Genomic DNA, 17,101 nt, shown 5'->3' with positions numbered 1-17,101 from the left:
CATGTAGATGTATATTTGTTCATAGATTGTTAATTTGATCATGTAGATGTATATTTGTTGAGGGATTGTTAATATGATCATGTAGATGTATATTTGTTCAGAGATTGTTAATTTGATCATGTAGATGTATATTTGTTCAGAGATTGTTAATTTGATCATGTAGATGTATATTTTTTCAGAGATTGTTAATTTGATCATGTAGATGTATATTTGTTCACTGATTGTTAATTTGATCATGTAAATGTATATTTGTTCAGAGATTGTTAATTTGATCGTGCAGATATATATTTGTTCAGAGATTGTTAATTTGATCATGTAGATGTATATTTGTTCAGAGATTGTTAATTGGATCATGTAGATGTATATTTGTTCAGAGATTCTTAATTTGATCGTGTAGATGTATATTTGCTCACAGCTTGTTAATTTGATCCTGTAGATGTATATTTGTTCCAAGATTGTTAATTTGATCATGTAGATGTATATTTGTTCAAAGATTGTTAATTTGATCATATAGATGTATATTTGTTAAGAGATTGTTAATTTGATCATGTAGATGTATATTTGTTCAGAGATTATTAATTTGATCGTATAGATATATATTTATTCAGAGATTGTTAATTTGATCATGTAGATGTATATTTGTTCAGAGATTGTTAATTTGATCATGTAGATGTATATTTGTTCACAGATTGTTAATTTGATCGTGTAGATGTATATTTGTTCACAGATTGTTAATTTGATCATGTAGATGTATATTTTTTCAGAGATTGTTAATTTGATCATGTAGATGTATATTTGTTAAGAGCTTGTTAATTTGATCATGTAGATGTATATCTGCTCAAAGATTGTTAATTTGCTCATGTAGATGTATATTTGTTCATAGATTGTTAATTTGATAATGTAGACGTGTATTATATTGAAATAAATAAGCAAACACACAAATAAATAATTGAAAGCAATACAATCAAGGCAAAAACAGAGACAATAATCTACTTAAAATGATATCAATACCCCCCCCTGTGATAGACTGACCAGGTCGAATCGTACTTCAGAGATTGTTAATTTTATCATGTAGATGTATATTTGTTCATAGATTGTTAATTTGATCATGTAGATGTATATTTGTTGAGGGATTGTTAATATGATCATGTAGATGTATATTTGTTCAGAGATTGTTAATTTGATCATGTAGATGTATATTTGTTCCAAGATTGTTAATTTGATCATGTAAATGTATATTTGTTCAAAGATTGTTAATTTGATCATGTAGATGTATATTTGTTCAAAGATTGTTAATTTGATCATGTAGATGTATATTTGTCCAGAGATTGTTAATTTGATCATGTAGATGTATATTTGTTCAGAGATTGTTAATTTGATCATGTAGATGCATATTTGTTTAGAGATTGTTAATTTGATCATGTAGATGTATATTTGTTCAGAGATTGTTAATTTGATCATGTAGATGTATATTTGTTCCAAGATTGTTAATTTGATCATGTATATGTATATTTTTCAGAGGTTGTTAATTTGATCGTGTAGATGTATATTTGTTCACTGATTGTTAATTTGATCGTGTAGATGTATATTCGTTCACAGCTTGTTAATTTGATCATGTAGATCTATATTTTTTCAGAGATTGTTAATTTGATCATGTAGATGTATATTTGTTCAGAGATTGTTAATTTGATTATGTAGATGCATATTTGTTCAGAGATTGTTAATTTTATCATGTAGATGTATATTTGTTCAGAGATTGTTAATTTGATCATGTAAATGTATATTTGTTCCAAGATTGTTAATTTGATCATGTATATGTATATTTTTCAGAGGTTGTTAATTTTATCATGTAGATGTATATTTGTTCAGAGATTGTTAATTTTATCATGTAGATGTATATTTGTTCAGAGATTGTTAATTTGATCATGTAGATGCCTATTTGTTCAGAGCTTGTTAATTTGATCATGTAGATGTATATTTGTTCACAGATTGGTAATTTGATCGTGTAGATGTATATTTGTTCACAGATTGTTAATTTGCTCATGTAGATGTATATTTTTTCAGAGATTGTTAATTTTATCATGTAGATGTATATTTGTTCAGAGCTTGTTAATTTGATCATGTAGATGCATATTTGTTCAGAGATTGTTAATTTGATCATGTTTATATTTTTTCACAGATTGTTAATTTGATCGTGTTGATGTATATTTGTTCACAGATTGTTAATTTGATCGTGTAGATGTATATTTGTTCACAGATTGTTAATTTGATCATGTAGATGTATATTTGTTCAGAGGTTGTTAATTTTATCATGTAGATGTATATTTTTTCAGAGATTGTTAATTTGATCATGTAGATGTATATTTGTTCAGAGATTGTTAATTTTATCATGTGGATATATATTTGTTCAAAGATTGTTAATTTTATCATGTAGATGTATATTTGTTCAAAGATTGTTAATTTGATCATGTAGATGTATATATGTTCAGAGATTGTAAATTTGATCATGTAGATGTATATTTGTTCACAGATTGTTAATTTGATCATGTAGATGTATATTTGTTCAGAGGTTGTTAATTTTATCATGTAGATGTATATTTTTTCAGAGATTGTTAATTTGATCATGTAGATGTATATTTGTTCAGAGATTGTTAATTTTATCATGTGGATGTATATTTGTTCAAAGATTGTTAATTTTATCATGTAGATGTATATTTGTTCAAAGATTGTTAATTTGATCATGTAGATGTATATTTGTTCAAAGATTGTAAATTTGATCATGTAGATGTATATTTGTTCAGAGATTGTTAATTTGATGTGTGGATGTATATTTGTTCAGAGATTATTAATTTGATCATCTAGACTTGTATTATATTGAAATAAATAAGGAAACACACAAATAAATAATTGAAAGCAATACGATCAAGGCAAACACAGAGACAATAATCTAGTTAAAAATTTACCTGGGAGCAATAGCAAGTAAAAGCTTGTTCCACACTGCCCAAAGCCCGCAAGCTGGGGCCTCACCACTGGATATAGTTTAATGTCATATCCAGGACCTAACAATAAAAGTGTTATAGAAAATGCTGAAGACTTCTCTACTAATCAAATGTATGAAAAAACAACTATAAAAATGAGGATAATAGTTTGCAAATAAATAAATAATTAATCCAAATTACTCATCTCAAAAGAATTCCAATAATAAAAAAATAATTGAATAACATATACCATTCAGTACGGACCCGACAATGGAAGATCAGATAATAATAATAAACATATGAATAACTTGGATTTATAATACTAAAAAGTCCAACCTTGACCAATCTTCTGGGTCTATGGCGCAGTGAGTAGAGACGTTGATTCTCTACGGTTTCAGGTGGGCATTGTCTGAACATAGCGGTTTCAATCAAGCAGGATTAGTTTGTGAGACGACAACAACTATGGAAGACAGTAATTATTGAAGTTGGTTGGTTGGTTGTTTTTGTTTTACGGCATATCCACCCTTATCAGGTTATTTAATGCCGAATCCAAAGATTCAGAAGAATTTTTTTTTAAATAGAATATATTTGTTGTTTTCAAGTCGGTTTCTATTCAACCCATAGTTGGGACCCTAACAGGTACTACCACTCCGGGTCAGAGTAGACCTGGGAGCAATGGCAATCAAAGAGTGGCTCCACACTCCCCAAAGCCCGCAAGCTGGGGCCTCACCACCGGATATAGTTTAAGGTCATATCCTGGACATAATTATTGAAGATATTTGAAACAACAACTATAAGAATAGGCCGCAAATAAATAAATAAAATTACTCAGCTAAATAAATTCCAATAATTAAATAATATGACTTCTATTCCTGTCATGTCATAGGCGATTCCAAAGGACGATAAGTACTGAAAAAAGCAAACGTTGTTAGAAGTAAAAAAAAAGGAATGGTTAAAAGATTTACCACACAAAAGCTATGGATTGTGATATTTGTGTTCATTCTGGTAATCTAAATATGTACTGTGATTGACATAATTATTCTCATCGCATAATTGTGATTGTTATAATTTTGTGATGTTATTCTTATATTCTGATGATTGTGATGCTTTGACGAAAACTAATAATTGTTGTTATTATTATTATTATTATTATTATTATTATTATTATTATTATTATTATTATTATTATTATTGTTGTTATTATTATTATTATCATGATATCTGTAAATATTGCGATGTTTTTCATAATCGTGCTAATTCTCATTTAGATCTATGTTTATGAATTGTATAATTTGGATGGTTATTGTGATCATTTTAATTGTTATAATCAAATTATTCGAATTATAGGCAGCGCCTATTATTCATGTTCTTTATCCGTTATGTTGTGTCATAAATAGTTAGAGGATACCAAGGAAACAATAAAGGACACTCGAAAATATGAAAACCTGTTAATATTTCAATCCATGTCATGTGAAAGGACTTAATTTACAGAGAGTGAATGGGATTTCGTCGAGATAGGCATTTTGATTTGATTAGAAGAAACAATGTTTGATCATGAATGAAAAGTTGCAGACCACACTTCAGGAAGTGACGAAAAAGTGCTGATTACAAAGGATTTGCCAAAAAATGTTCCTTTGTTCTTATTGAGAATAATATAATGATCATTTTCTTTATAAATGTACATTATGATAATTATAAATTGTGATGATTGTGATGATCATTATTATTGTGATTATTCTAGTAATAGGGATAATGGTTATGATTGAGATCCATTTCATTTTAAAGATTGTTATACTTATGATGTAGGTGTTGATTATATTGTTATAATCATGATGATTGTGATGATTGCTATAATAATAATAATTCTGATGATTGTGGTTATCATGATGATCATGATGATTGTGATGATTGTGATGACTGTAATAATAATGATGATTATGATGATCATGATGATCATGATAATTGTGATAATTGTGATGATTGTGATGATTGTGATGATCATGGTAATTGTGATAATAATGATGATTGTGATGCTTGCTATAATAATAATAATTCTGATGATTGTGATAATTATGATGATTATGGTTATCATGATGATCATGATGATCATGATGATTGTGATGGTTGTAGTAATAATGATGATTATGATGATCATGATGATCATGATAATTGTGATAATTGTGATGATTGTGATGATTGTGATGATCATGATAATTGTGATGATCGTGATGATTGTGATGATTATGGTTATCATGATGATCATGATGATTTTGATGATTGTGGTTATCATGATGATAATAATGATTGTGATGATTGTGATAATTGTGATGGTTGTGATAATAATGCTGACTGTGATAATGATGATGATTGTGATGATCATGATGATCATGATGATCATTGTGATAATCATGATAATCATGATAATTGTGATGATTGTGATGATTATGATGATTGTTTTGTTTTTATTCATTGTGAAATGATTGGAACGGAAAGCAAGTAATGGAATAATATTTTTATAGAAAATGTATATACAATAATTTCCACTATTGTATGAAAATCAATATAATGATAATAATTACGAAAGTAATGGTTCTGGGGTCATCAAATCTCGGCCACATCTAGGTTCGACGCTTATACAGACCATCACAAATCCTATTATCATTGAATTTCATTTATGTTGCAATAGACAAAATATGATTACTTAAACGAATCAATTTGAAATATGAAGCTGGAAAAGGATAAAAGGATGACAAGAACCAGACGCAATAATGATTTATTCAAAGTTATGACACACAATGTAAAGTATTATATGCTTTGTCAACCTATATAAGTTATATTATTGCCCATATTTCTTTATTTCAAGGTAACCATTCTCCATAGAAGATATTGCATTCATAAATATTTCAGAGGTGGCGTTTTTTTTTTGCTTCTGAATAAGACAGATTCTGAAGGGGCGTGCTCTCCTACATAAAAGAACATGCAGACATTGGTACAAAAACACAAAAATAAAAAAGGTATATTAACCGATAGAATAATTTATATCAATAAGAGATAAGTGATATTGTTCTTGAGGGTATACATTTATATGTGTTTATTTGACAGACATTATGTGTGCTTATATAAGGCAAACTTTTAAAAGATGTATGTTCAACCTGATAGTATGACTCCAAATTGTATAGTTTGGAGGACTATCATATATTATGCTTTTTAGTTTCTTCAGAATTTTTTTCTATGTTTTGAAGTATAATTGATATGCGTAGATATGCACCTTATTTAGACAACTAACTGATCTTGTAACAAAACGCGGAAGCGCGTATGTAAATACATTCGAAGTGACATCGCTAGCGTTAAAATGGACAATAAAAAAGAGAAAGAGAACGGTCTCTAGAGAGACGAAATAATGTTCGAGATCTCGGGAGAGACGTGAAGAAGATTCTAGATCAGGTGAATGACACAACGGTGTATTATGGAGGAAATAGATGTTGTTATAAAGAAAAAGCGAGTTGGACTTATGACCTATTTTTTGTCTTATCATCTTTGCGACTGAAACTACACACAATGTGTTGGTCCGTCGGCAACGTTGTATTGGATCCAACTCGAGGGTAAGAAGGATTATCAGCTAGACGATTATCGTCGCCATGATAGAATTGGAATCACTAAGTAAAATGGACACAAAATTATTTTAGAAGATTTGATTTTCCGAGAAAACGTCTCAACAAGAATTTTTTAGCAGACTTGAAGACGAAGCAGTCTCGCTATATCTTGTTCCACAAACGGAATGTTATAGGAAAAATAGCCGAATCGTAGACGCTGTATTTGATTGTTGTGAACAAGAGATAGAAAACAAGCGATTTTTATTGTTGCAGCTAGCAGAGTTCTTGTGTGAATATTTTACAAGTGGAGGTGTATCCGAGATCAGATCTCAGTCGAGCACCTACCGTAACCACAACCATACAGGAGAGACACCAGCAAGATCAATTAGGCATGAAAGAGGCTGCAGAATTCATAAAAGATATCAACAAGACTATTGACCAACTTTTATACGGATTGTTGAGATTGTTGACAGATACAAACAACTTATATATTTTCCTTGAAATGATAATTTAAAAAACATATTTTTCGAACCACGGTTTTTATCTTGAGTGTTATTTTCACAGCGTTTCCGTCGAGGTAACATCCGATTTTCTTAATGTGTATCCTGTCGAACCCGGGGTTCAGCCGGCAATTCTGACGGAATCCTTTATTTAAACAAGAGAAGTAGTAATAATAACTGCAAATTACTTACGATACTAACCAGTCATGCCTGACAAATGCATGCTTCTTTATTAAGTGAGGGGTTTCGTTTGAAATTCGCTGCAGATTCCCGAATTCGACAGAAAGATTTCCGAGTTTGACAAGATACACCTGTAGAAGATTGGAAGTTACATCGACCAAACCATTGTGAGAAAAATGTGAAAACGATACTCAAGATGAGAACAGTAGTCTGAAGAACCCAAATAATGTGAATAACGAATCCTCATCTCAAAAATTAAGAAACATATTAGAAAAACTGGTTGTTGCCTGGTCCTTGAACAAGTTAAAGCTACCTGTCTAAGGAATCAATATTGACCCTCATCTCCGATGCTGACCCAGGATAAAGAGAAACGGAGAAACCATTATACACCAGGATCTCTGGCAAAGGTCTTAGTAATTTCCGCTGTTGCCTTTCGTTCATAAAGCATTTCTACAATATTCGCCTTCTCGCTTTGTTGAGAAATATTTTACGGCTAAGTTGCCCATAACGTGGAACTGTGGAAAGGAGGCAATATTAGCTAAATGGCTGACAATTGTTTATTACTGCGCAGAACCACTTAGTATTTCACAGCGTTTTACGTATCGGCCATATCAACCTTTTATTAAATGCCCCTGACAATATATACAATCAAATAGAAAAAAAATGATCAATAGGATTTGTATAAAACGTCGTAACCGGTTCTATCAAAATTAATTCTCTCAGATATATATGAAAGTCAATACTCTGTAAACTATTAAAAATAGCATAGGCGTCTCGAAATTAGAGCCATATATATATATATATATATATATATATATATATATATATATATATATATATATATATATATGTGTGTGTGTTCGCGCATATTTTATTGAAGAGGATCTTTGTTCTTTTTTTATGATCTTTCTTTCGAATTTTTCTTGTTTTTGTACAAATATTTTTGTTGTGAGATCCAAAGTTCTTATAAAGTCCCCTAGTTTACCGAACGTTTTCGGTCTCAATTGACCATCGTCAGGGTTGTTCTTCCCGTGCATCCTACTTATTGATTGATTTGTTCTCTGTCGTTTTACTGTTTTTATTACTAATTTACTATGTGTAGTTTCGCCTAATTTGAATTTTTTTTCTTTTTCTTTTTTTTATATATATATGTGTATGTGTTTACTAGGTTAACAAGAAAGGCCTTGCGGAATTTGTAATTTTGATTCGAAATGATGTATTTACAAATAAGTTTTTGTTATAATACCTTTACTTTATATATCATTTAAATAGCATTTTTCGCATTGAACGACAACACAGGAGAAATGCTGTTATGGAATGTCATCCTCCGTTCTTGTATGCAACAACGAAAAGTGTTTGTTTTTTTTGCGACAACTGGCGAGGTTCAACTAAGTGGTTAGACGTCGATGAAACTCCAGGACACTTCCCGAAGCCAGAACTACACCAAACGAAGGTCACGCTGACTGCTTGGTGGTATTCGACCGGTCTCATCCATTATAGTTTTTTTTTATAATGCAGGCGAAATCATTACGACAGAGAAATACACGAAACAAATAGATGAAATACATCACGCACTGCGATAACAACACTCAGCAACAGAAAAAAAAAAAAAAACAATTTTCTCCACGACAATGCCTGGTCGCACATTGCTTAACCGACTTTGGAGAAGATGGATCAATTCAGTAACGTACCTCTGCTCCATGCGCCATATTTTTCAGACCATTCCCTTACCAATTCTACTGCCCCAGAAGATATCTCACTACTGATGCTATTCTCTATCTATATAAAAGCCAAGAACGTCCAAGGATGGAATACTGCTGCCATATCTGGGCAGGAGCTGCTAAAAGCAGCCTATCCTGCCTTGACAGAGTAAAAATAGACTTCGTGGCTTAGTGGGGGATGCCCTTTTATCTACCCTGCAACCTCTCTACCACAGAAGAGACGTTGCGAGCCTATCCTTGTTTTATCGTTATTTCCATGGCAGGTGCTCGTCTGAACTCCAATCTCTGGTCCCCCCTCGCCAATCTTTCACGAAAAACACCCGTCTAGCTGAATCCACTGTGAAAAATTTCCCCCACTCTTTATCTCTGCCTAAATCAAAACGCAGATTCCATGAACAAAGCTTCTTTCTTAGAACTGCACACCCGTGGAACTCTGTTCCGTCTGCCTGCTTCCCACTTCAAGTCTAACGTTAACAAATTCCTAATGAACCGCCCCCTTAAGTAAACACTTCATCAAATCTCCACACTAACGTAATGTACTTGCAATAACCCTTATTCCTGAGTGGCTTCCCGGCCTTGATAAACCCCCCCCACTTTTTCAAGAATCTCGACAACATTCTGCATGAGAAATGCTTCAAAAACCTAAATGATATTAAAAACACCTGAAGCAACTTAATCGCAACCAGCATAACATAAAATCTTGCGTTCTGTGAAGTGAAGCGTCAGCATTTTTGAATAGGTTGAATTCTCCACATGTGACTCTGAAGTTTTATATGAAAAGTGTGACAGATACTTTTCTTCCCTTCTTGGATGTTCTTATGAACGTTCAAAAAGGGGCTTTCTCACTACCATCTATAGAAAGCAGATTTCAATGGTTTGTATGTGAACTGGTTTTCTTTTGTACCTAAATTATGTAAGGCTGCACTTCACAGAACGTTATTTTCATGGAAAGTGTTCGACTGAGCTTCAATCTATGGTCCCCCCTCGCCAAACTTTCACAAGAAACACTCGTCTAGCTGTAAACACTATCAATAATTCCCCCCACTCTTTATCTGTGCCTAAACCTAAACGTAGATTCCATGAACAAAGCTTCTTTCTTAGAACTGCACGCCTGTGGAATTGTCTTCCGTTTTCCTGCTTTCCGGCTGACTACAATATGGTTGTCTTCAAGTCTAACGTAAACAAGTTCTTGATGAGCCGTTCCATATAAGTTATCAAATTTACCAAATTTTCATCACTAATGATTACTATATTGTCCAATTTCTACTGTACACTCTTTAACCTTTATCCTTGAGTGCCCTCTTGGCCTTGATAATGTGGTGATGCCTATGTAAAAAAAAGGTCGGCCTTATTTATACTCTTGAACATAGAGCCCTCATAATATGTTAACCTAATAGACTAGACTCCAAACTTGGTGACATCCGATTTTCTTAATGTGTATCTTAATGTGTATCAGAGAAATATTTATCAATAACGGTTATCCATTAGACCTCATTGATGACTGTTCGAATACCTTCTGTATGCTGGCAACAGGAGACGACAAAAACGCTATTTCTTTTTGAGGAACTTTGACCCCTTTTCTCTCGTGTTATTTTTTCTCCCTCGTTGTGCCAATTTTAGTCGGGTTTAAACGTCGTATACACAGATTAAATCTTTTATTTACTCGTTTTTTTTTCTTCATTTCTTGGCACGGCTGGATTTCCCTTAGTGCTCTTAAATTCCTCAATAATACTGTTTTCCCTTGCTATCAATTTTCGTCTGAAGAGATGGTAACCGAATGAGCGCCCCAAAAATTCCGCATATTTTATTTAAATTTATATATAAGTTTTGTACCTCTAAACATATATATATATGTATATATATATATATATATATATATATATATATATATATATATATATATATATAGTCTGTTATCATTTAAACATTATTAGTTACATATGTGCATCCATGTTTCAGTGGAGTCCCAATTCGAAGAGACCACTCCTTCAAATCAAATAAGGGGCGATATTGAAACGAAAGTCAAGATTGCATTCATTTTCTTAATAAGATATTCGAGTGTGGTTTGCGCTCGGCAAAAAAGTGAAGTGTATAATTTGTGAATGTGAGTAGTATGGGGGTTTTAGAGGGAGGCGTGGTGAAGGATAGCAAGTAGGGCTGGGAGGCGTAAAGGAAGTCAATCACAACAAAAGTACTCGAAGTATGGAATACTTGTTGATTCTCCTTCAATTCCAGGTAACGTTAGCTATTGTCTTTATGTTATGAAGGAACACACCCCATTAAGTTAGAAAGGAACTAGATAAGATGTAAAATGATATTAGGAAATGGCTAGAATCGAACCTAGTAGGCAAGTATTAAAAGATGATAGATATTTAATCCTAGGAATGCAGTCTATTGTTCGTTCTTTAAGAAATAGCTGGATATTAACTATGCCAGTTAAAAGAATGAACAATACGAGTTTTATAAATATTTTACAAAAAATGCTAAAACCGATAAAATTAAATTAAGAATTTTCTTTTGTTTGTAAGAGGTTTGTATATACATGTGCGAAGGCACGGGCAAATTGAAATGTGGTGAAATCACATTTGTTGACCACACCTCTGAGGTCATAAAGAAAGGATATTCTCAATATACTGAGACAGGGTGCGAAGTTAGAGTTAGGAAGAGAGTGAGAAAGTTAGAAGAGAGATAAAGCTAGAGAGAGCTAGAGTCAGCAACACTAGGAGCTGGCACCCTCTTGAGAAGGCTTGAATCTCTTATTATGATCACCAACCATCTGGTATGTAATAAGTATCATCCATATTTGTAAACTGTTGCCTTCGTCTGCCGTCATTTCATAAAAGAAAAGGTAAACGTGCTTGTCTATCATCTTGTAAACGAACTCCCTCAAAGTATTATGTGTACTTTCCGCTATCGTTAAGTAATGAGACTTCCCTCTGATGTAAAAGAATTCAATTAAACATTCCCCACCTTGAATAAATAATTCACATCACCTATGCGTTATAAGTATAAACTTTTTGTTTAATGTATATAAATGACATTATCACTCTCTGTTCTGAGTCTCTTGTTACATACGTCTCCAATATGAACCCTCAACTACATAACATTCATAATTCAATGTCAAAAGGTACTTGTCAGGCTATCCTATTCCTTATTCGGATTTCTTTCATTCTATCCATCTTTTCATTCCTTTGTAGTATTCTTCATCGTTCAGTTGAGGACCCAAGTAACACATACTATCGAGTGACTTTTGGCCTTCGTAAATAGTCACTCAGTAGAGAAACGATAACTATAAAGACGAAATAATATAAAAATTAATAAAATAAGTTTAAGTATTATCAAACTTATTTTTTAACAAACAATATGAACTTCATATCAATCGTCTCTAATAATAATCAAGTCTGGTCAACAGTCCAGAACAGTACGAACTTCACCACAACAACGTTAATGATTGCGCCATAGCATTGGTCGAAGATTTACTTAATAAAGAAATCAATAAATTAAAAACAAGAAATGCTTGCTATCAAAACGCCAATAAATCAATAATAGCTACGATTCGAGCAGCCAGAACATTTTAAATGTTTCCAAAAGCGACGGGAATACATCATTATTGGAGATATTGAAGGAAAATAGCTGCCGATAACGTGAACGACCCAGAAAAACTATAACATGACTGTTACTTCAGATCCACAAGAAGAGCGACAATGTTGCGACAGGAGTAAAATAATATAATGAAAGGATACTATTATTTAAAAAAAAATAAATGAAAAAATCAAAATAAAATACAAAAATAATTATAGAAATAAGTGAATAAAAAAAAAGATGGCAATGTGACCTTCGGCAAACTGACATCTATTTTATTTATATATACACTCAAATAATATATATATATATATATATATATATATATATATATATATATATATAGTCGAAGAAAGCTTTGAGAATTTTATATATATAAATAAATGTAGTTTAAATGCTTAAGAATACTAAGTTCAAGGTATCGCAAAATTGGCACCACGTTTAATATATGCATATCTCTCTCTATATATTTATATAGATATATTTATATAGATATATATATTAGATACAATTTCGTATACATAAATTCACAATCACAAAAAGAAATCAATTATACATCAGCAAAAATAATCAAAAATCAAAAAACATTTGCGTTTAATTGTGGAATAGAAGATGGGGATAATTAACTATTCATCATGTGACTGTTTAAGAGATTTAAAAGAAGATAGCTGTTATATTCATGGCATCCCAGAGGAAAATACCACCAGACCAATAACAACATGTCGACACAGTCTAGTTACTATTTCACTACTTAATAAAATAAAAAAAATATATGTATACACAGACACACACACAGACACACACACACACACACACACACACACATATATATATATACATATATACACACATATATTCTACCCACAAAAAGCACACACAAACACACACACACACACACATATATGTATATATACTCTCGAAAAAAAAAAACAGTTATTTACATATGTACTGCAAAATATTAGAACACTATTAGCACTGTAGGCTTCAAATCAACACGTGATCAACAAATGATTATTCCTTGTTGATAGTCAACGATGTCTGAATGGATTTTATAAGGCGCGCTTATTTGTTTATCTCGTTTTAATTTGAAACCGACGGTATCCATTCTTGTCTGATATTTGTTAATACATATATAAGTAAATATTTCTACATACATATGCATGCATACATATATATGTATACATACGTACAAACATACACACACACATATATATGTATGTATATATATATATATATATAAAATTGAGCTAATATACAATATATTTAACAAAGCAAACTCATCAAGATAGAAATACACGGTTAAGATGATCAATTAAATATATTTAATAAACGATTAGAAATAAAATTTATATAGAACTTTATTATATCATCAAGGCAGAAGAGAGTACAATCGAGCTAAATGTTTCTGATGATAGGATGAGAAGCATTTAGCCTCGAAATGCGATGTCTTGAAAAAGTTATTCTCTACATTTAATTTTTTTTCTCAATACAGTGTTCTAATCTATTATTTATAATTAGTGACTAGAGGAGGGTGCACCCGGCTTTGTTCGGTCGTTCAAAACGCTTAACTATGATATTTCAATTTGTCCAGATTCCGTATTATTATTTTACAGTCGTCATTTCGTAAGGGTAAAAAAAAATTATTTGAGTGCCATCAGCTAGAATCGAAACCGAATGAAAACTAGGATATAAAACTGGTGACGTTACCAATATACCAAGGTGACACGTACATTAACTAATTACAAATTAATGAAGATTATTGTACAAAATGTATTACGATTTTTTTTTCAATTTTGAACCCTTTTTGAGACGTTTAAAAATATTTTAACCAGTTAAAGACTCATAAACGAAAGATCCATAAAAATCCTGCGACGTTTAGTTTTGGAGGAGATGGAGTTTGAACATATGGAGATAAACAACGACAGACAGAGCGAGTTTGTTTTAAATTAGATGATTATGGCAATTGCACCTGATGAAGATCCGAATTAACTGGAGACAAAACATTGTGAAAATAGCACGCAAGATGAGAAAATTCGTTTAAATAGTAAACATACGAAAATACAATGTATGACCAGCATAATGCTACTTAAAACTTAAGCGAGACAGAACAACAAAATGCTGTTTCAAACTTAAGCGTGTCAAATGAATCAAATTCCATATAAAACCTGTTTGAAAGGCCAGTATAATAATGCTATATAAAACCTGACGTGACAGACCAACAAAATGCTATTTAAACTTTTAGTGTAACAAAGAGACGAAGATACTTTTTAAAACTAAAGTGTGACAGACAAACAGAATGCTATTTTAAGCCTAAACGTGATAGACCAAACGATATGCTGTTAAATTTTCTTGTAGACATGCATATTCTATCATTGACGTTATTGCTTAGAATCATCCATTCATTTCGTATGAATTAGATGATTAGTGTTGGCATTCGTTTTCTAATATTTTTCGAGTTAGAATTCGGTATAGGAATCGCGTGAATGTTGTCAACAGCATCAAGTAAAAGTGTTTCTTTGCAACGAACTGGATTCGAACTTGGTATAACAGATAGTCAGTTGGTGTCATTAACCACAGCCACCTTCACCTCTCTATTGCTGTTGAGATGAAGTATAGAAACCTCGGAGAATATGTTAGTTTATTGCTTATCGCCTGTGGCACCTCTACCAGGGACTGCCGACTGTTAGGTAGGCGTAGGTTACTCAAACCACACCTGATCTCTTGTCTAAGCTCCTGGCAAGTAGATAAATAATATAAACTTCTAAAATTGCAATTTTAAACCCAAGCTTGTCCGGCTGCTCAACTAACTGTACAGCCTATACGAATGCGCAGACGTAGGTACATTTAGTCTGGTTTTATGTTCTATTTCTTTGCTTTCAGTTCTGACAAAACAAATGTACAAAAAAAAAAATAGAATAGTTTGACTATCTTCCGTCGGAGAACGGAAACCTACAACAAGAAATGAAACTTTCCGGCTGAATTCTACGAATGAGATTTATTTGCAAAAGTTTACCGAACTTAAAGACTAATTCCATTGGGGAAAATCGTTGCCTTTTATTTCCACTTAAGCTTCTTTTAAACTTACCTTTGAACATTTTCCTTTTATCTTCGGCATATATTTCTTATGAGCTCCATACACATGACCGTCTGACCAGTTCGTTGCCTCTTCGGATAAGATCCACGGGGAAGACGCTCAACGGTGAAATATATCTAAACACTATCATTGGCTTGCCGTATGGACAACATCAGCACAACGGCACGACTAATACAGAGATAAATTCTAATCAAAATAAGATACTGTTATTTCGATTTTGTTTGCTTTAAACCAAGGGTCTCCAAACTACAATAGGCGAACCGGATCCGGCCCACCAAAGCCTTTAATCGATCTGCTGAACTCATATTGAAAACGTAAAAACATTTAAGAAAAAGTAAACAAAAATGGAAAATATGTGAAAATAGTGTGACGGTTTTCTATTTTTGTTTATAAAATGATTAAAAGAATTAGGTTTTAGGGAACTAGTTTCATTTAAAAGGGAAGCTAATTAGCCAAACAATATAAAACCCGGGCAGGTTATTGTTTTTTTTTTATTTCGTTCAGCTCTAAAATGCCAACAATATGACCTCCTGTTCGAAAACTTTATAGACTCCTTCTTCCAATGAAACAAGTACTGTTTGAAAAGGGTTACCATAACAATATAAAGATTCTGTACCTACCAGTATGCTGGCGTCGAAAGATATGGCGATGTCCGAGGTTAACTCTTTAATTGCTTCAAAGTATAATTATAGTACTGGGGCACTATGCACAATTCTCTGAAAGAGTGGGTTTGCCATATTCTATTTCATATAATTCAGATGATTCTACTGTTGGCATTACCTGATGTCATTCTTAAATTTTTTTTAGAAAGACATCGGATATTTGTAGGAAACACCCTGTGAAGGATACCAATATCCTAAGTGAAAACGTTCCTGTGGGACGAACTGGATTCGAACTTGGCATACTCAGGTCGTCAGTTCGCGTTGTTAACCACTTAGCCACCGTCATAACTCAAGGTTTGAATATGGTTCGATATCCTTCACCACGACTGTCACTAAATTAGATGCCTATGTTCTCATCCCCACAGCTTCATGTTACTACCTATAGTGAGTTATGCAGTTGAGGGCTAGTCATGTCATTTTGATGGTTGCACGTTGTGTGTAAACATAATTTGACTAATAATTAAGCCGTTATTCTGATTAAACTATTTTTATTACCCAAGATAATTATCAATGACCATGTTTTTTTTTTTTGCTGTAGTCACTCTCAGAATAGTTCCGTACTTCTCTAGATTTGCTTATTTTTATTAATAATTACATTTTGTTTTTACTTCAAACGTAAGGCATAGACGTAAGACGTTGGGCGTAAGTGGCCACTATTAGGGAAAAAACCTACAGGGATACCATGCAAGCTTTTAGGCAGCGGGATTTCTGTTCATACTACACTTTAACCTCTGCATGTCATTACAGGTAACAGGGGGTGGATTCCAAAGCCTAACACTTCGAGGGGAGAA

The sequence above is a fragment of the Euprymna scolopes genome, chromosome 25 (assembly GCF_053919585.1).
Source record: "Euprymna scolopes isolate OS-2025 chromosome 25, ASM5391958v1, whole genome shotgun sequence".
Lineage (NCBI taxonomy): Eukaryota > Metazoa > Mollusca > Cephalopoda > Sepiida > Sepiolidae > Euprymna > Euprymna scolopes.
The sequence above is the reverse complement of the archived record's forward strand: the minus strand, read 5'-3'. Positions refer to the sequence as shown.